Source organism: Anthonomus grandis, chromosome 13 (genome assembly GCF_022605725.1).
Source record: "Anthonomus grandis grandis chromosome 13, icAntGran1.3, whole genome shotgun sequence".
NCBI lineage: Eukaryota > Metazoa > Arthropoda > Insecta > Coleoptera > Curculionidae > Anthonomus > Anthonomus grandis.
The window spans coordinates 10,596,753-10,618,083 of NC_065558.1; the positions used below are offsets into that span (position 1 = coordinate 10,596,753).

Consider the following 21,331-nt stretch of genomic DNA (forward strand, 5'->3'; position numbering starts at 1 on the left):
AGTGGAATTATAGCACTTTGAAAAGTCGGAAAAAAGTCAATTTTCGACCCCGTTTTTGAGCCCAAAAATGGGCTACAAAAATGCGAGATCTCAGCTAGTATGGGAGCTACGACCTTGCGGATGGTTTCGTTGGATTCAGGAGGACGAAACTAAGTCAAAACCGTTGGAATTTTTCCGATAGGGCCCATAGAAGCCGAGATATGGACCTCCAAAGTTTGGGATTTTTCATTTTAAGGGTATACCCCCCCGTATCGAATTTTTCACCAAAAATTGATTTTTTTCGAATTTGAACTAACGATACCAGCGGCTTGTTCCCATCACCTACAACACGAAAACACCGGGTTATAATGAGTTTCGAGAAAAACTAAGGGAATTATAGCACTTTGAAAATGCGAAAAATCGATTTTCTTTAAACCCAAAAATAGCTGTAGAAACCCTTATCAGCGGCTTATTCCCATCACCTACATTACGAAAACACCGGGTTATAACGGAATTCGACAAGAACAAGTGGAATTATAGCACTTTGAAAAATCGGAAAAAAGTCAATTTTCGACCCCGTTTTTGAGCCCAAAAATGGGCTACAAAAATGCGAGATCTCAGCTAGTATGGGAGCTACGACCTTGCGGATGGTCTCGTTGGATTCAGGAGGACGAAACTAAGTCAAAACCGTTGGAATTTTCCCGATAGGGCCCATAGAAGCCAAGATATGGACCTCCAAAGTTTGGGATTTTTCATTTTAAGGGTATACCCCCCCGTATCGAATTTTTCACCAAAAATTGATTTTTTTCGAATTTGAACTAACGATACCAGCGGCTTGTTCCCATCACCTACAACACGAAAACACCGGGTTATAATGAGTTTCGAGAAAAACTAAGGGAATTATAGCACTTTGAAAATGCGAAAAATCGATTTTCTTTAAACCCGAAAATAGCTGTAGAAACCCTTATCAGCGGCTTATTCCCATCACCTACATTACGAAAACACCGGGTTATAACGGAATTCGACAAGAACAAGTGGAATTATAGCACTTTGAAAAATCGGAAAAAAGTCAATTTTCGACCCCGTTTTTGAGCCCAAAAATGGGCTACAAAAATGCGAGATCTCAGCTAGTATGGGAGCTACGACCTTGCGGATGGTTTCGTTGGATTCAGGAGGACGAAACTAAGTCAAAACCGTTGGAATTTTTCCGATAGGGCCCATAGAAGCCGAGATATGGACCTCCAAAGTTTGGGATTTTTCATTTTAAGGGTATACCCCCCCCCCCCGTATCGAATTTTTCACCAAAAATTATTTTTTTTCGAATTTGAACTAACGATACCAGCGGCTTGTTCCCATCACCTACAACACGAAAACACCGGGTTATAATGAGTTTCGAGAAAAACTAAGGGAATTATAGCACTTTGAAAATGCGAAAAATCGATTTTCTTTAAACCCAAAAATAGCTGTAGAAACCCTTATCAGCGGCTTATTCCCATCACCTACATTACGAAAACACCGGGTTATAACGGAATTCGACAAGAACAAGTGGAATTATAGCACTTTGAAAAATCGGAAAAAAGTCAATTTTCGACCCCGTTTTTGAGCCCAAAAATGGGCTACAAAAATGCGAGATCTCAGCTAGTATGGGAGCTACGACCTTGCGGATGGTCTCGTTGGATTCAGGAGGACGAAACTAAGTCAAAACCGTTGGAATTTTCCCGATAGGGCCCATAGAAGCCAAGATATGGACCTCCAAAGTTTGGGATTTTTCATTTTAAGGGTATACCCCCCCGTATCGAATTTTTCACCAAAAATTGATTTTTTTCGAATTTGAACTAACGATACCAGCGGCTTGTTCCCATCACCTACAACACGAAAACACCGGGTTATAATGAGTTTCGAGAAAAACTAAGGGAATTATAGCACTTTGAAAATGCGAAAAATCGATTTTCTTTAAACCCGAAAATAGCTGTAGAAACCCTTATCAGCGGCTTATTCCCATCACCTACATTACGAAAACACCGGGTTATAACGGAATTCGACAAGAACAAGTGGAATTATAGCACTTTGAAAAATCGGAAAAAAGTCAATTTTCGACCCCGTTTTTGAGCCCAAAAATGGGCTACAAAAATGCGAGATCTCAGCTAGTATGGGAGCTACGACCTTGCGGATGGTCTCGTTGGATTCAGGAGGACGAAACTAAGTCAAAACCGTTGGAATTTTCCCGATAGGGCCCATAGAAGCCGAGATATGGACCTCCAAAGTTTGGGATTTTTCATTTTAAGGGTATACCCCCCCGTATCGAATTTTTCATCAAAAATTGATTTTTTTCGAATTTGAACTAACGATACCAGCGGCTTGTTCCCATCACCTACAACACGAAAACACCGGGTTATAATGAGTTTCGAGAAAAACTAAGGGAATTATAGCACTTTGAAAATGCGAAAAATCGATTTTCTTTAAACCCAAAAATAGCTGTAGAAACCCTTATCAGCGGCTTATTCCCATCACCTACATTACGAAAACACCGGGTTATAACGGAATTCGACAAGAACAAGTGGAATTATAGCACTTTGAAAAATCGGAAAAAAGTCAATTTTCGACCCCGTTTTTGAGCCCAAAAATGGGCTACAAAAATGCGAGATCTCAGCTAGTATGGGAGCTACGACCTTGCGGATGGTCTCGTTGGATTCAGGAGGACGAAACTAAGTCAAAACCGTTGGAATTTTCCCGATAGGGCCCATAGAAGCCAAGATATGGACCTCCAAAGTTTGGGATTTTTCATTTTAAGGGTATACCCCCCCGTATCGAATTTTTCACCAAAAATTGATTTTTTTCGAATTTGAACTAACGATACCAGCGGCTTGTTCCCATCACCTACAACACGAAAACACCGGGTTATAATGAGTTTCGAGAAAAACTAAGGGAATTATAGCACTTTGAAAATGCGAAAAATCGATTTTCTTTAAACCCGAAAATAGCTGTAGAAACCCTTATCAGCGGCTTATTCCCATCACCTACATTACGAAAACACCGGGTTATAACGGAATTCGACAAGAACAAGTGGAATTATAGCATTTTGAAAAATCGGAAAAAAGTCAATTTTCGACCCCGTTTTTGAGCCCAAAAATGGGCTACAAAAATGCGAGATCTCAGCTAGTATGGGAGCTACGACCTTGCGGATGGTCTCGTTGGATTCAGGAGGACGAAACTAAGTCAAAACCGTTGGAATTTTCCCGATAGGGCCCATAGAAGCCGAGATATGGACCTCCAAAGTTTGGGATTTTTCATTTTAAGGGTATACCCCCCCGTATCGAATTTTTCACCAAAAATTGATTTTTTTCGAATTTGAACTAACGATACCAGCGGCTTGTTCCCATCACCTACAACACGAAAACACCGGGTTATAATGAGTTTCGAGAAAAACTAAGGGAATTATAGCACTTTGAAAATGCGAAAAATCGATTTTCTTTAAACCCAAAAATAGCTGTAGAAACCCTTATCAGCGGCTTATTCCCATCACCTACATTACGAAAACACCGGGTTATAACGGAATTCAACCAGAACAAGTGGAATTATAGCACTTTGAAAAGTCGGAAAAAAGTCAATTTTCGACCCCGTTTTTGAGCCCAAAAATGGGCTACAAAAATGCGAGATCTCAGCTAGTATGGGAGCTACGACCTTGCGGATGGTTTCGTTGGATTCAGGAGGACGAAACTAAGTCAAAACCGGTGGAATTTTTTCGATAGGGCCCATAGAAGCCGAGATATGGACTTCCAAAGTTTGGGATTTTTCATTTTAAGGGTATACCCCCCCGTATCGAATTTTTCACCAAAAATTATTTTTTTTCGAATTTGAACTAACGATACCAGCGGCTTGTTCCCATCACCTACAACACGAAAACACCGGGTTATAATGAGTTTCGAGAAAAACTAAGGGAATTATAGCACTTTGAAAATGCGAAAAATCGATTTTCTTTAAACCCGAAAATAGCTGTAGAAACCCTTATCAGCGGCTTATTCCCATCACCTACATTACGAAAACACCGGGTTATAACGGAATTCGACCAGAACAAGTGGAATTATAGCACTTTGAAAAGTCGGAAAAAAGTCAATTTTCGACCCCGTTTTTGAGCCCAAAAATGGGCTACAAAAATGCGAGATCTCAGCTAGTATGGGAGCTACGACCTTGCGGATGGTTTCGTTGGATTCAGGAGGACGAAACTAAGTCAAAACCGTTGGAATTTTTCCGATAGGGCCCATAGAAGCCGAGATATGGACCTCCAAAGTTTGGGATTTTTCATTTTAAGGGTATACCCCCCCGTATCGAATTTTTCACCAAAAATTGATTTTTTTCGAATTTGAACTAGCGATACCAGCGGCTTGTTCCCATCACCTACAACACGAAAACACCGGGTTATAATGAGTTTCGAGAAAAACTAAGGGAATTATAGCACTTTGAAAATGCGAAAAATTGATTTTCTTTAAACCCGAAAATAGCTGTAGAAACCCTTATCAGCGGCTTATTCCCATCACCTACATTACGAAAACACCGGGTTATAACGGAATTCGACAAGAACAAGTGGAATTATAGCACTTTGAAAAATCGGAAAAAAGTCAATTTTCGACCCCGTTTTTGAGCCCAAAAATGGGCTACAAAAATGCGAGATCTCAGCTAATATGGGAGCTACGGCCTTGCGGATGGTCTAGTTGGATTCAGGAGGACGAAACTAAGTCAAAACCGTTGGAATTTTCCCGATAGGGCCCATAGAAGCCGAGATATGGACCTCCAAAGTTTGGGATTTTTCATTTTAAGGGTATACCCCCCCGTATCGAATTTTTCACCAAAAATTGATTTTTTTCGAATTTGAACTAACGATACCAGCGGCTTGTTCCCATCACCTACAACACGAAAACACCGGGTTATAATGAGTTTCGAAAAAAACTAAGGGAATTATAGCACTTTGAAAATGCGAAAAATCGATTTTCTTTAAACCCGAAAATAGCTGTAGAAACCCTTATCAGCGGCTTATTCCCATCACCTACATTACGAAAACACCGGGTTATAACGGAATTCGACAAGAACAAGTAGAATTATAGCACTTTGAAAAATCGGAAAAAAGTCAATTTTCGACCCCGTTTTTGAGCCCAAAAATGGGCTACAAAAATGCGAGATCTCAGCTAGTATGGGAGCTACGACCTTGCGGATGGTCTCGTTGGATTCAGGAGGACGAAACTAAGTCAAAACCGTTGGAATTTTCCCGATAGGGCCCATAGAAGCCGAGATATGGACCTCCAAAGTTTGGGATTTTTCATTTTAAGGGTATACCCCCCCGTATCGAATTTTTCATCAAAAATTGATTTTTTTCGAATTTGAACTAACGATACCAGCGGCTTGTTCCCATCACCTACAACACGAAAACACCGGGTTATAATGAGTTTCGAGAAAAACTAAGGGAATTATAGCACTTTGAAAATGCGAAAAATCGATTTTCTTTAAACCCAAAAATAGCTGTAGAAACCCTTATCAGCGGCTTATTCCCATCACCTACATTACGAAAACACCGGGTTATAACGGAATTCGACAAGAACAAGTGGAATTATAGCACTTTGAAAAATCGGAAAAAAGTCAATTTTCGACCCCGTTTTTGAGCCCAAAAATGGGCTACAAAAATGCGAGATCTCAGCTAGTATGGGAGCTACGACCTTGCGGATGGTCTCGTTGGATTCAGGAGGACGAAACTAAGTCAAAACCGTTGGAATTTTCCCGATAGGGCCCATAGAAGCCAAGATATGGACCTCCAAAATTTGGGATTTTTCATTTTAAGGGTATACCCCCCCGTATCGAATTTTTCACCAAAAATTGATTTTTTTCGAATTTGAACTAACGATACCAGCGGCTTGTTCCCATCACCTACAACACGAAAACACCGGGTTATAATGAGTTTCGAGAAAAACTAAGGGAATTATAGCACTTTGAAAATGCGAAAAATCGATTTTCTTTAAACCCGAAAATAGCTGTAGAAACCCTTATCAGCGGCTTATTCCCATCACCTACATTACGAAAACACCGGGTTATAACGGAATTCGACAAGAACAAGTGGAATTATAGCACTTTGAAAAATCGGAAAAAAGTCAATTTTCGACCCCGTTTTTGAGCCCAAAAATGGGCTACAAAAATGCGAGATCTCAGCTAGTATGGGAGCTACGACCTTGCGGATGGTCTCGTAGGATTCAGGAGGACGAAACTAAGTCAAAACCGTTGGAATTTTCCCGATAGGGCCCATAGAAGCCGAGATATGGACCTCCAAAGTTTGGGATTTTTCATTTTAAGGGTATACCCCCCCGTATCGAATTTTTCACCAAAAATTGATTTTTTTCGAATTTGAACTAACGATACCAGCGGCTTGTTCCCATCACCTACAACACGAAAACACCGGGTTATAATGAGTTTCGAGAAAAACTAAGGGAATTATAGCACTTTGAAAATGCGAAAAATCGATTTTCTTTAAACCCGAAAATAGCTGTAGAAACCCTTATCAGCGGCTTATTCCAATCACCTACATTACGAAAACACCGGGTTATAACGGAATTCGACCAGAACAAGTGGAATTATAGCACTTTGAAAAGTCGGAAAAAAGTCAATTTTCGACCCCGTTTTTGAGCCCAAAAATGGGCTACAAAAATGCGAGATCTCAGCTAGTATGGGAGCTACGACCTTGCGGATGGTTTCGTTGGATTCAGGAGGACGAAACTAAGTCAAAACCGTTGGAATTTTTCCGATAGGGCCCATAGAAGCCGAGATATGGACCTCCAAAGTTTGGGATTTTTCATTTTAAGGGTATACCCCCCCGTATCGAATTTTTCACCAAAAATTATTTTTTTTCGAATTTGAACTAACGATACCAGCGGCTTGTTCCCATCACCTACAACACGAAAACACCGGGTTATAATGAGTTTCGAGAAAAACTAAGGGAATTATAGCACTTTGAAAATGCGAAAAATCGATTTTCTTTAAACCCGAAAATAGCTGTAGAAACCCTTATCAGCGGCTTATTCCCATCACCTACATTACGAAAACACCGGGTTATAACGGAATTCGACAAGAACAAGTGGAATTATAGCACTTTGAAAAATCGGAAAAAAGTCAATTTTCGACCCCGTTTTTGAGCCCAAAAATGGGCTACAAAAATGCGAGATCTCAGCTAGTATGGGAGCTACGACCTTGCGGATGGTCTCGTTGGATTCAGGAGGACGAAACTAAGTCAAAACCGTTGGAATTTTCCCGATAGGGCCCATAGAAGCCGAGATATGGACCTCCAAAGTTTGGGATTTTTCATTTTAAGGGTATACCCCCCCGTATCGAATTTTTCATCAAAAATTGATTTTTTTCGAATTTGAACTAACGATACCAGCGGCTTGTTCCCATCACCTACAACACGAAAACACCGGGTTATAATGAGTTTCGAGAAAAACTAAGGGAATTATAGCACTTTGAAAATGCGAAAAATCGATTTTCTTTAAACCCGAAAATAGCTGTAGAAACCCTTATCAGCGGCTTATTCCCATCACCTACATTATGAAAACACCGGGTTATAACGGAATTCGACCAGAACAAGTGGAATTATAGCACTTTGAAAAGTCGGAAAAAAGTCAATTTTCGACCCCGTTTTTGAGCCCAAAAATGGGCTACAAAAATGCGAGATCTCAGCTAGTATGAAAGCTACGACCTTGCGGATGGTTTCGTTGGATTCAGGAGGACGAAACTAAGTCAAAACCGTTGGAATTTTTCCGATAGGGCCCATAGAAGCCGAGATATGGACCTCCAAAGTTTGGGATTTTTCATTTTAAGGGTATACCCCCCCGTATCGAATTTTTCATCAAAAATTGATTTTTTTCGAATTTGAACTAACGATACCAGCGGCTTGTTCCCATCACCTACAACACGAAAACACCAGGTTATAATGAGTTTCGAGAAAAACTAAGGGAATTATAGCACTTTGAAAATGCGAAAAATCGATTTTCTTTAAACCCGAAAATAGCTGTAGAAACCCTTATCAGCGGCTTATTCCCATCACCTACATTACGAAAACACCGGGTTATAACGGAATTCGACCAGAACAAGTGGAATTATAGCACTTTGAAAAGTCGGAAAAAAGTCAATTTTCGACCCCGTTTTTGAGCCCAAAAATGGGCTACAAAAATGCGAGATCTCAGCTAGTATGGGAGCTACGACCTTGCGGATGGTTTCGTTGGATTCAGGAGGACAAAACTAAGTCAAAACCGTTGGAATTTTTCCGATAGGGCCCATAGAAGCCGAGATATGGACCTCCAAAGTTTGGGATTTTTCATTTTAAGGGTATGCCCCCACGTATCGAATTTTTCACCAAAAATTGATTTTTTTCGAATTTGAACTAACGCTACCAGCGGCTTGTTCCCATCACCTACAACACGAAAACACCGGGTTATAATGAGTTTCGAGAAAAACTAAGGGAATTATAGCACTTTGAAAATGCGAAAAATCGATTTTCTTTAAACCCGAAAATAGCTGTAGAAACCCTTATCAGCGGCTTATTCCCATCACCTACATTACGAAAACACCGGGTTATAACGGAATTCGACCCGAACAAGTGGAATTATAGCACTTTGAAAAATCGGAAAAAAGTCAATTTTCGACCCCGTTTTTGAGCCCAAAAATGGGCTACAAAAATGCGAGATCTCAGCTAATATGGGAGCTACGGCCTTGCGGATGGTCTCGTTGGATTCAGGAGGACGAAACTAAGTCAAAACCGTTGGAATTTTCCCGATAGGGCCCATAGAAGCCGAGATATGGACCTCCAAAGTTTGGGATTTTTCATTTTAAGGGTATACCCCCCCGTATCGAATTTTGCACCAAAAATTGATTTTTTTCGAATTTGAACTAACGATACCAGCGGCTTGTTCCTATCACCTACAACACGAAAACACCGGGTTATAATGAGTTTCGAGAAAAACTAAGGGAATTATAGCACTTTGAAAATGCGAAAAATCGATTTTCTTTAAACCCGGAAATAGCTGTAGAAACCCTTATCAGCGGCTTATTCCCATCACCTACATTACGAAAACACCGGGTTATAACGGAATTCGACAAGAACAAGTGGAATTATAGCACTTTGAAAAATCGGAAAAAAGTCAATTTTCGACCCCGTTTTTGAGCCCAAAAATGGGCTACAAAAATGCGAGATCTCAGCTAATATGGGAGCTACGGCCTTGCGGATGGTCTAGTTGGATTCAGGAGGACGAAACTAAGTCAAAACCGTTGGAATTTTCCCGATAGGGCCCATAGAAGCCGAGATATGGACCTCCAAAATTTGGGATTTTTCATTTTAAGGGTATACCCCCCGTATCGAATTTTTCACCAAAAATTATTTTTTTTCGAATTTGAACTAACGATACCAGCGGCTTGTTCCCATCACCTACAACACGAAAACACCGGGTTATAATGAGTTTCGAGAAAAACTAAGGGAATTATAGCACTTTGAAAATGCGAAAAATCGATTTTCTTTAAACCCGAAAATAGCTGTAGAAACTCTTATCAGCGGCTTATTCCCATCACCTACATTACGAAAACACCGGGTTATAACGGAATTCGACCAGAACAAGTGGAATCATAGCACTTTGAAAAGTCGGAAAAAAGTCAATTTTCGACCCCGTTTTTGAGCCCAAAAATAGGCTACAAAAATGCGAGATCTCAGCTAGTATGGGAGCTACGACCTTGCGGATGGTTTCGTTGGATTCAGGAGGACGAAACTAAGTCAAAACCGTTGGAATTTTTCCGATAGGGCCCATAGAAGCCGAGATATGGACCTCCAAAGTTTGGGATTTTTCATTTTAAGGGTATACCCGCCCGTATCGAATTTTGCACCAAAAATTGATTTTTTTCGAATTTGAACTAACGATACCAGCGGCTTGTTCCTATCACCTACAACACGAAAACACCGGGTTATAATGAGTTTCGAGAAAAACTAAGGGAATTATAGCACTTTGAAAATGCGAAAAATCGATTTTCTTTAAACCCGAAAATAGCTGTAGAAACCCTTATCAGCGGCTTATTCCCATCACCTACATTATGAAAACACCGGGTTATAACGGAATTCGACCAGAACAAGTGGAATTATAGCACTTTGAAAAGTCGGAAAAAAGTCAATTTTCGACCCCGTTTTTGAGCCCAAAAATGGGCTACAAAAATGCGAGATCTCAGCTAGTATGGGAGCTACGACCTTGCGGATGGTTTCGTTGGATTCAGGAGGACGAAACTAAGTCAAAACCGTTGGAATTTTTCCGATAGGGCCCATAGAAGCCGAGATATGGACCTCCAAAGTTTGGGATTTTTCATTTTAAGGGTATACCCCCCCGTATCGAATTTTTCACCAAAAATTGATTTTTTTCGAATTTGAACTAACGATACCAGCGGCTTGTTCCCATCACCTACAACACGAAAACACCGGGTTATAATGAGTTTCGAGAAAAACTAAGGGAATTATAGCACTTTGAAAATGCGAAAAATCGATTTTCTTTAAACCCGAAAATAGCTGTAGAAACTCTTATCAGCGGCTTATTCCCATCACCTACATTACGAAAACACCGGGTTATAACGGAATTCGACAAGAACAAATGGAATTATAGCACTTTGAAAAATCGGAAAAAAGTCAATTTTCGACCCCGTTTTTGAGCCCAAAAATGGGCTACAAAAATGCGAGATCTCAGCTAGTATGGGAGCTACGACCTTGCGGATGATCTCGTTGGATTCAGGAGGACGAAACTAAGTCAAAACCGTTGGAATTTTCCCGATAGGGCCCATAGAAGCCGAGATATGGACCTCCAAAGTTTGGGATTTTTCATTTTAAGGGTATACCCCCCCGAATCGAATTTTTCACCAAAAATTGATTTTTTTCGAATTTGAACTAACGATACCAGCGGCTTGTTCCCATCACCTACAACACGAAAACACCGGGTTATAATGGGTTTTGAGAAAAACTAAGGGAATTATAGCACTTTGAAAATGCAAAAAATCGATTTTCTTTAAACCCGAAAATAGCTGTAGAAACCCTTATCAGCGGCTTATTCCCATCACCTACATTACGAAAACACCGGGTTATAACGGAATTCGACAAGAACAAATGGAATTATAGCACTTTGAAAAATCGGAAAAAAGTCAATTTTCGACCCCGTTTTTGAGCCCAAAAATGGGCTACAAAAATGCGAGATCTCAGCTAGTATGGGAGCTACGACCTTGCGGATGGTCTCGTTGGATTCAGGAGGACGAAACTAAGTCAAAACCGTTAGAATTTTCCCGATAGGGCCCATAGAAACCGAGATATGGACCTCCAAAGTTTGGGATTTTTCATTTTAAGGGTATACCCCCCCGTATCGAATTTTTCACCAAAAATTGATTTTTTTCGAATTTGAACTAACGATACCAGCGGCTTGTTCCCATCACCTACAACACGAAAACACCGGGTTATAATGGGTTTTGAGAAAAACTAAGGGAATTATAGCACTTTGAAAATGCGAAAAATCGATTTTCTTTAAACCCGAAAATAGCTGTAGAAACCCTTATCAGCGGCTTATTCCCATCACCTACATTACGAAAACACCGGGTTATAACGGAATTCGACAAGAACAAGTGGAATTATAGCACTTTAAAAAATCGGAAAAAAGTCATTTTTCGACCCCGTTTTTGAGCCCAAAAATGGGCTACAAAAAAGCGAGATCTCAGCTAATATGGGAGCTACGGCCTTGCGGATGGTCTCGTTGGATTTAGGAGGACGAAACTAAGTCAAAACCGTTGGAATTTTTCCGATAGGGCCCATAGAAGCCGAGATATGGACCTCCAAAGTTTGGGATTTTTCATTTTAAGGGTATACTTCCCCGTATCGAATTTTTCACCAAAAATTAATTTTTTTCGAATTTGAACTAACGATACCAGCGGCTTGTTCCCATCACCTACAACACGAAAACACCGGGTTATAATGAGTTTCGAGAAAAACTAAGGGAATTATAGCACTTTCAAAATGCGAAAAATCGATTTTCTTTAAACCCGAAAATAGCTGTAGAAACCCTTATCAGCGGCTTATTCCCATCACCTACATTACGAAAACACCGGGTTATAACGGAATTCGACAAGAACAAGTGGAATTATAGCACTTTGAAAAATCGGAAAAAAGTCAATTTTCGACCCCGTTTTTGAGCCCAAAAATGGGCTACAAAAATGCGAGATCTCAGCTAATATGGGAGCTACGGCCTTGCGGATGGTCTCGTTGGATTCAGGAGGACGAAACTAAGTCAAAACCGTTGGAATTTTCCCGATAGGGCCCATAGAAGCCGAGATATGGACCTCCAAAGTTTGGGATTTTTCATTTTAAGGGTATACCCCCCCGTATCGAATTTTTCACCAAAAATTGATTTTTTTCGAATTTGAACTAACGATACCAGCGGCTTGTTCCCATCACCTACAACACGAAAACACCGGGTTATAATGAGTTTCGAGAAAAACTAAGGGAATTATAGCACTTTGAAAATGCGAAAAATCGATTTTCTTTAAACCCGAAAATAGCTGTAGAAACCCTTATCAGCGGCTTATTCCCATCACCTACATTACGAAAACACCGGGTTATAACGGAATTCGACCAGAACAAGTGGAATTATAGCACTTTAAAAAATCGGAAAAAAGTCATTTTTCGACCCCGTTTTTGAGCCCAAAAATGGGCTATAAAAATGCGAGATCTCAGCTAGTATGGGAGCTACGACCTTGCGGATGGTTTCGTTGGATTCAGGATGACGAAACTAAGTTAAAACCGTTGGAATTTTTCCGATAGGGCCCATAGAAGCCGAGATATGGACCTCCAAAGTTTGGGATTTTTCATTTTAAGGGTATACCCCCCCGTATCGAATTTTTCATCAAAAATTGATTTTTTTCGAATTTGAACTAACGATACCAGCGGCTTGTTCCCATCACCTACAACACGAAAACACCGGGTTATAATGAGTTTCGAGAAAAACTAAGAGAATTATAGCACTTTGAAAATGCGAAAAATCGATTTTCTTTAAACCCGAAAATAGCTGTAGAAACCCTTATCAGCGGCTTATTCCCATCACCTACATTACGAAAACACCGGGTTATAACGGAATTCGACCAGAACAAGTGGAATTATAGCACTTTGAAAAATCGGAAAAAAGTCAATTTTCGACCCCGTTTTTGAGCCCAAAAATGGGCTACAAAAATGCGAGATCTCAGCTAATATGGGAGCTACGGCCTTGCGGATGGTCTCGTTGGATTCGGGAGGACGAAACTAAGTCAAAACCGTTGGAATTTTCCCGATAGGGCCCATAGAAGCCGAGATATGGACCTCCAAAGTTTGGGATTTTTCATTTTAAGGGTATACCCCCCCGTATCGAATTTTTCACCAAAAATTGATTTTTTTCGAATTTGAACTAACGATACCAGCGGCTTGTTCCCATCACCTACAACACGAAAACACCGGGTTATAATGAGTTTCGAGAAAAACTAAGGGAATTATAGCACTTTGAAAATGCGAAAAATCGATTTTCTTTAAACCCGAAAATAGCTGTAGAAACCCTTATCAGCGGCTTATTCCCATCACCTACATTACGAAAACACCGGGTTATAACGGAATTCGACCAGAACAAGTGGAATTATAGCACTTTAAAAAATCGGAAAAAAGTCAATTTTCGACCCCGTTTTTGAGCCCAAAAATGGGCTATAAAAATGCGAGATCTCAGCTAGTATGGGAGCTACGACCTTGCGGATGGTTTCGTTGGATTCAGGAGGACGAAACTAAGTCAAAACCGTTGGAATTTTTCCGATAGGGCCCATAGAAGCCGAGATATGGACCTCCAAAGTTTGGGATTTTTCATTTTAAGGGTATACCCCCCCGTATCGAATTTTTCATCAAAAATTGATTTTTTTCGAATTTGAACTAACGATACCAGCGGCTTGTTCCCATCACCTACAACACGAAAACACCGGGTTATAATGAGTTTCGAGAAAAACTAAGGGAATTATAGCACTTTGAAAATGCGAAAAATCGATTTTCTTTAAACCCGAAAATAGCTGTAGAAACCCTTATCAGCGGCTTATTCCCATCACCTACATTACGAAAACACCGGGTTATAACGGAATTCGACCAGAACAAGTGGAATTATAGCACTTTGAAAAGTCGGACAAAAGTCAATTTTCGACCCCGTTTTTGAGCCCAAAAATGGGCTACAAAAATGCGAGATCTCAGCTAGTATGGGAGCTACGACCTTGCGGATGGTTTCGTTGGATTTAGGAGGACGAAACTAAGTCAAAACCGTTGGAATTTTTCCGATAGGGCCCATAGAAGCCGAGATATGGACCTCCAAAGTTTGGGATTTTTCATTTTAAGGGTATACCCCCCCGTATCGAATTTTTCATCAAAAATTGATTTTTTTCGAATTTGAACTAACGATACCAGCGGCTTGTTCCCATCACCTACAACACGAAAACACCGGGTTATAATGAGTTTCGAGAAAAACTAAGGGAATTATAGCACTTTGAAAATGCGAAAAATCGATTTTCTTTAAACCCGAAAATAGCTGTAGAAACCCTTATCAGCGGCTTATTCCCATCACCTACATTACGAAAACACCGGGTTATAACGGAATTCGACAAGAACAAGTGGAATTATAGCACTTTGAAAAATCGGAAAAAAGTCAATTTTCGACCCCGTTTTTGAGCCCAAAAATGGGCTACAAAAATGCGAGATCTCAGCTAATATGGGAGCTACGGCCTTGCGGATGGTCTCGTTGGATTCAGGAGGACGAAACTAAGTCAAAACCGTTGGAATTTTCCCGATAGGGCCCATAGAAGCCGAGATATGGACCTCCAAAGTTTGGGATTTTTCATTTTAAGGGTATACCCCCCCGTATCGAATTTTTCACCAAAAATTGATTTTTTTCGAATTTGAACTAACGATACCAGCGGCTTGTTCCCATCACCTACAACACGAAAACACCGGGTTATAATGAGTTTCGAGAAAAACTAAGGGAATTATAGCACTTTGAAAATGCGAAAAATCGATTTTCTTTAAACCCGAAAATAGCTGTAGAAACCCTTATCAGCGGCTTATTCCCATCACCTACATTACGAAAACACCGGGTTATAACGGAATTCGACCAGAACAAGTGGAATTATAGCACTTTAAAAAATCGGAAAAAAGTCATTTTTCGACCCCGTTTTTGAGCCCAAAAATGGGCTATAAAAATGCGAGATCTCAGCTAGTATGGGAGCTACGACCTTGCGGATGGTTTCGTTGGATTCAGGAGGACGAAACTAAGTCAAAACCGTTGGAATTTTTCCGATAGGGCCCATAGAAGCCGAGATATGGACCTCCAAAGTTTGGGATTTTTCATTTTAAGGGTATACCCCCCCGTATCGAATTTTTCATCAAAAATTGATTTTTTTCGAATTTGAACTAACGATACCAGCGGCTTGTTCCCATCACCTACAACACGAAAACACCGGGTTATAATGAGTTTCGAGAAAAACTAAGGGAATTATAGCACTTTGAAAATGCGAAAAATCGATTTTCTTTAAACCCGAAAATAGCTGTAGAAACCCTTATCAGCGGCTTATTCCCATCACCTACATTACGAAAACACCGGGTTATAACGGAATTCGACCAGAACAAGTGGAATTATAGCACTTTGAAAAATCGGAAAAAAGTCAATTTTCGACCCCGTTTTTGAGCCCAAAAATGGGCTACAAAAATGCGAGATCTCAGCTAATATGGGAGCTACGGCCTTGCGGATGGTCTCGTTGGATTCGGGAGGACGAAACTAAGTCAAAACCGTTGGAATTTTCCCGATAGGGCCCATAGAAGCCGAGATATGGACCTCCAAAGTTTGGGATTTTTCATTTTAAGGGTATACCCCCCCGTATCGAATTTTTCATCAAAAATTGATTTTTTTCGAATTTGAACTAACGATACCAGCGGCTTGTTCCCATCACCTACAACACGAAAACACCGGGTTATAATGAGTTTCGAGAAAAACTAAGGGAATTATAGCTCTTTGAAAATGCGAAAAATCGATTTTCTTTAAACCCGAAAATAGCTGTAGAAACCCTTATCAGCGGCTTATTCCCATCACCTACATTACGAAAACACCGGGTTATAACGGAATTCGACCAGAACAAGTGGAATTATAGCACTTTGAAAAATCGGAAAAAAGTCAATTTTCGACCCCGTTTTTGAGCCCAAAAATGGGCTACAAAAATGCGAGATCTCAGCTAGTATGGGAGCTACGACCTTGCGGATGGTTTCGTTGGATTTAGGAGGACGAAACTAAGTCAAAACCGTTGGAATTTTTCCGACAGGGCCCATAGAAGCCGAGATATGGACCTCCAAAGTTTGGGATTTTTCATTTTAAGGGTATACCCCCCCGTATCGAATTTTTCATCAAAAATTGATTTTTTTCGAATTTGAACTAACGATACCAGCGGCTTGTTCCCATCACCTACAACACGAAAACACCGGGTTATAATGAGTTTCGAGAAAAACTAAGGGAATTATAGCACTTTGAAAATGCGAAAAATCGATTTTCTTTAAACCCGAAAATAGCTGTAGAAACCCTTATCAGCGGCTTATTCCCATCACCTACATTACGAAAACACCGGGTTATAACGGAATTCGACCAGAACAAGTGGAATTATAGCACTTTGAAAAATCGGAAAAAAGTCAATTTTCGACCCCGTTTTTGAGCCCAAAAATGGGCTACAAAAATGCGAGATTTTAGCTAATATGGGAGCTACGGCCTTGCGGATGGTCTCGTTGGATTCAGGAGGACGAAACTAAGTCAAAACCGTTGGAATTTTCCCGATAGGGCCCATAGAAGCCGAGATATGGACCTCCAAAGTTTGGGATTTTTCATTTTAAAGGTATACCCCCCCGTATCGAATTTTTCACCAAAAATTGATTTTTTTCGAATTTGAACTAACGATACCAGCGGCTTGTTCCCATCACCTACAACACGAAAACACCGGGTTATAATGAGTTTCGAGAAAAACTAAGGGAATTATAGCTCTTTGAAAATGCGAAAAATCGATTTTCTTTAAACCCGAAAATAGCTGTAGAAACCCTTATCAGCGGCTTATTCCCATCACCTACATTACGAAAACACCGGGTTATAACGGAATTCGACCAGAACAAGTGGAATTATAGCACTTTGAAAAATCGGAAAAAAGTCAATTTTCGACCCCGTTTTTGAGCCCAAAAATGGGCTACAAAAATGCGAGATCTCAGCTAGTATGGGAGCTACGACCTTGCGGATGGTTTCGTTGGATTTAGGAGGACGAAACTAAGTCAAAACCGTTGGAATTTTTCCGACAGGGCCCATAGAAGCCGAGATATGGACCTCCAAAGTTTGGGATTTTTCATTTTAAGGGTATACCCCCCCGTATCGAATTTTTCATCAAAAATTGATTTTTTTCGAATTTGAACTAACGATACCAGCGGCTTGTTCCCATCACCTACAACACGAAAACACCGGGTTATAATGAGTTTCGAGAAAAACTAAGGGAATTATAGCACTTTGAAAATGCGAAAAATCGATTTTCTTTAAACCCGAAAATAGCTGTAGAAACCCTTATCAGCGGCTTATTCTTATCACCTACATTACGAAAACACCGGGTTATAACGGAATTCGACCAGAACAAGTGGAATTATAGCACTTTGAAAAATCAGAAAAAAGTCAATTTTCGACCCCGTTTTTGAGCCCAAAAATGGGCTACAAAAATGCGAGATCTCAGCTAATATGGGAGCTACGGCCTTGCGGATGGTCTCGTTGGATTTAGGAGGACGAAACTAAGTCAAAACCGTTGGAATTTTTCCGATAGGGCCCATAAAAGCCGAGATATGGACCTCCAAAGTTTGGGATTTTTCATTTTAAGGGTATACCCCCCCGTATCGAATTTTTCACCAAAAATTGATTTTTTTCGAATTTGAACTAACGATACCAGCGGCTTGTTCCCATCACCTACAACACGAAAACACCGGGTTATAATGAGTTTCGAGAAAAACTAAGGGAATTATAGCACTTTGAAAATGCGAAAAATCGATTTTCTTTAAACCCGAAAATAGCTGTAGAAACCCTTATCAGCGGCTTATTCCCATCACCTACATTACGAAAACACCGGGTTATAACGGAATTCGACCAGAACAAGTGGAATTATAGCACTTTGAAAAATCAGAAAAAAGTCAATTTTCGACCCCGTTTTTGAGCCCAAAAATGGGCTACAAAAATGCGAGATCTCAGCTAATATGGGAGCTACGGCCTTGCGGATGGTCTCGTTGGATTTAGGAGGACGAAACTAAGTCAAAACCGTTGGAATTTTCCCGATAGGGCCCATAGAAGCCGAGATATGGACCTCCAAAGTTTGGGATTTTTCATTTTAAGGGTATACCCCCCGTATCGAATTTTTCACCAAAAATTGATTTTTATCGAATTTGAACTAACGATACCAGCGGCTTGTTCCCATCACCTACAACACGAAAACACCGGGTTATAATGAGTTTCGAGAAAAACTAAGGGAATTATAGCACTTTGAAAATGCGAAAAATCGATTTTCTTTAAACCCGAAAATAGCTGTAGAAACCCTTATCAGCGGCTTATTCCCATCACCTACATTACGAAAACACCGGGTTATAACGGAATTCGACCAGAACAAGTGGAATTATAGCACTTTGAAAAGTCGGAAAAAACTCAATTTTCGACCCCGTTTTTGAGCCCAAAAATGGGCTACAAAAATGCGAGATCTCAGCTAGTATGGGAGCTACGACCTTGCGGATGGTTTCGTTGGATTCAGGAGGACGAAACTAAGTCAAAACCGTTGGAATTTTTCCGATAGGGCCCATAGAAGCCGAGATATGGACCTCCAAAGTTTGGGATTTTTCATTTTAAGGGTATACCCCCCCGTATCGAATTTTTCACCAAAAATTGATTTTTTTCGAATTTGAACTAACGATACCAGCGGCTTGTTCCCATCACCTACAACACGAAAACACCGGGTTATAATGAGTTTCGAGAAAAACTAAGGGAATTATAGCTCTTTGAAAATGCGAAAAATCGATTTTCTTTAAACCCGAAAATAGCTGTAGAAACCCTTATCAGCGGCTTATTCCCATCACCTACATTACGAAAACACCGGGTTATAACGGAATTCGACCAGAACAAGTGGAATTATAGCACTTTGAAAAATCGGAAAAAAGTCAATTTTCGACCCCGTTTTTGAGCCCAAAAATGGGCTACAAAAATGCGAGATCTCAGCTAGTATGGGAGCTACGACCTTGCGGATGGTTTCGTTGGATTTAGGAGGACGAAACTAAGTCAAAACCGTTGGAATTTTTCCGATAGGGCCCATAGAAGCCGAGATATGGACCTCCAAAGTTTGGGATTTTTCATTTTAAGGGTATACCCCCCCGTATCGAATTTTTCATCAAAAATTGATTTTTTTCGAATTTGAACTAACGATACCAGCGGCTTGTTCCCATCACCTACAACACGAAAACACCGGGTTATAATGAGTTTCGAGAAAAACTAAGGGAATTATAGCACTTTGAAAATGCGAAAAATCGATTTTCTTTAAACCCGAAAATAGCTGTAGAAACCCTTATCAGCGGCTTATTCTTATCACCTACATTACGAAAACACCGGGTTATAACGGAATTCGACCAGAACAAGTGGAATTATAGCACTTTGAAAAATCAGAAAAAAGTCAATTTTCGACCCCGTTTTTGAGCCCAAAAATGGGCTACAAAAATGCGAGATCTCAGCTAATATGGGAGCTACGGCCTTGCGGATGGTCTCGTTGGATTTAGGAGGACGAAACTAAGTCAAAACCGTTGGAATTTTTCCGATAGGGCCCATAAAAGCCGAGATATGGACCTCCAAAGTTTGGGATTTTTCATTTTAAGGGTATACCCCCCCGTATCGAATTTTTCACCAAAAATTGATTTTTTTCGAATTTGAACTAACGATACCAGCGGCTTGTTCCCATCACCTACAACACGAAAACACCGGGTTATAATGAGTTTCGAGAAAAACTAAGGGAATTATAGCACTTTGAAAATGCGAAAAATCGATTTTCTTTAAACCCGAAAATAGCTGTAGAAACCCTTATCAGCGGCTTATTCCCATCACCTACATTACGAAAACACCGGGTTATAACGGAATTCGACCAGAACAAGTGGAATTATAGCACTTTGAAAAATCGGAAAAAAGTCAATTTTCGACCCCGTTTTTGAGCCCAAAAATGGGCTACAAAAATGCGAGATCTCAGCTAATATGGGAGCTACGGCCTTGCGGATGGTCTCGTTGGATTTAGGAGGACGAAACTAAGTCAAAACCGTTGGAATTTTCCCGATAGGGCCCATAGAAGCCGAGATATGGACCTCCAAAGTTTGGGATTTTTCATTTTAAGGGTATACCCCCCGTATCGAATTTTTCACCAAAAATTGATTTTTATCGAATTTGAACTAACGATACCAGCGGCTTGTTCCCATCACCTACAACACGAAAACACCGGGTTATAATGAGTTTCGAGAAAAACTAAGGGAATTATAGCACTTTGAAAATGCGAAAAATCGATTTTCTTTAAACCCGAAAATAGCTGTAGAAACCCTTATCAGCGGCTTATTCCCATCACCTACATTACGAAAACACCGGGTTATAACGGAATTCGACCAGAACAAGTGGAATTATAGCACTTTGAAAAGTCGGAAAAAACTCAATTTTCGACCCCGTTTTTGAGCCCAAAAATGGGCTACAAAAATGCGAGATCTCAGCTAGTATGGGAGCTACGACCTTGCGGATGGTTTCGTTGGATTCAGGAGGACGAAACTAAGTCAAAACCGTTGGAATTTTTCCGATAGGGCCCATAGAAGCCGAGATATGGACCTCCAAAGTTTGGGATTTTTCATTTTAAGGGTATACCCCCCCGTATCGAATTTTTCACCAAAAATTATTTTTTTTCGAATTTGAACTAACGATACCAGCGGCTTGTTCCCATCACCTACAACACGAAAACACCGGGTTATAATGAGTTTCGAGAAAAACTAAGGGAATTATAGCACTTTGAAAATGCGAAAAATCGATTTTCTTTAAACCCGAAAATAGCTGTAGAAACCCTTATCAGCGGCTTATTCCCATCACCTACATTACGAAAACACCGGGTTATAACGGAATTCGACCAGAACAAGTGGAATTATAGCACTTTAAAAAATCGGAAAAAGTCAATTTTCGACCCCGTTTTTGAGCCCAAAAATGGGCTATAA

The 21,331-nt window shown here is 40.3% G+C and overlaps 1 long non-coding RNA gene across 1 annotated transcript in view; it reads right to left on the reverse strand.

The window, feature by feature from the left end:
* Nucleotides 1-21,331, reverse strand: part of LOC126743855 (uncharacterized) — a 133,384-nt gene that overhangs the window by 95,373 nt on the left and 16,680 nt on the right. The gene's annotated exons all lie outside the window — the stretch shown is intronic.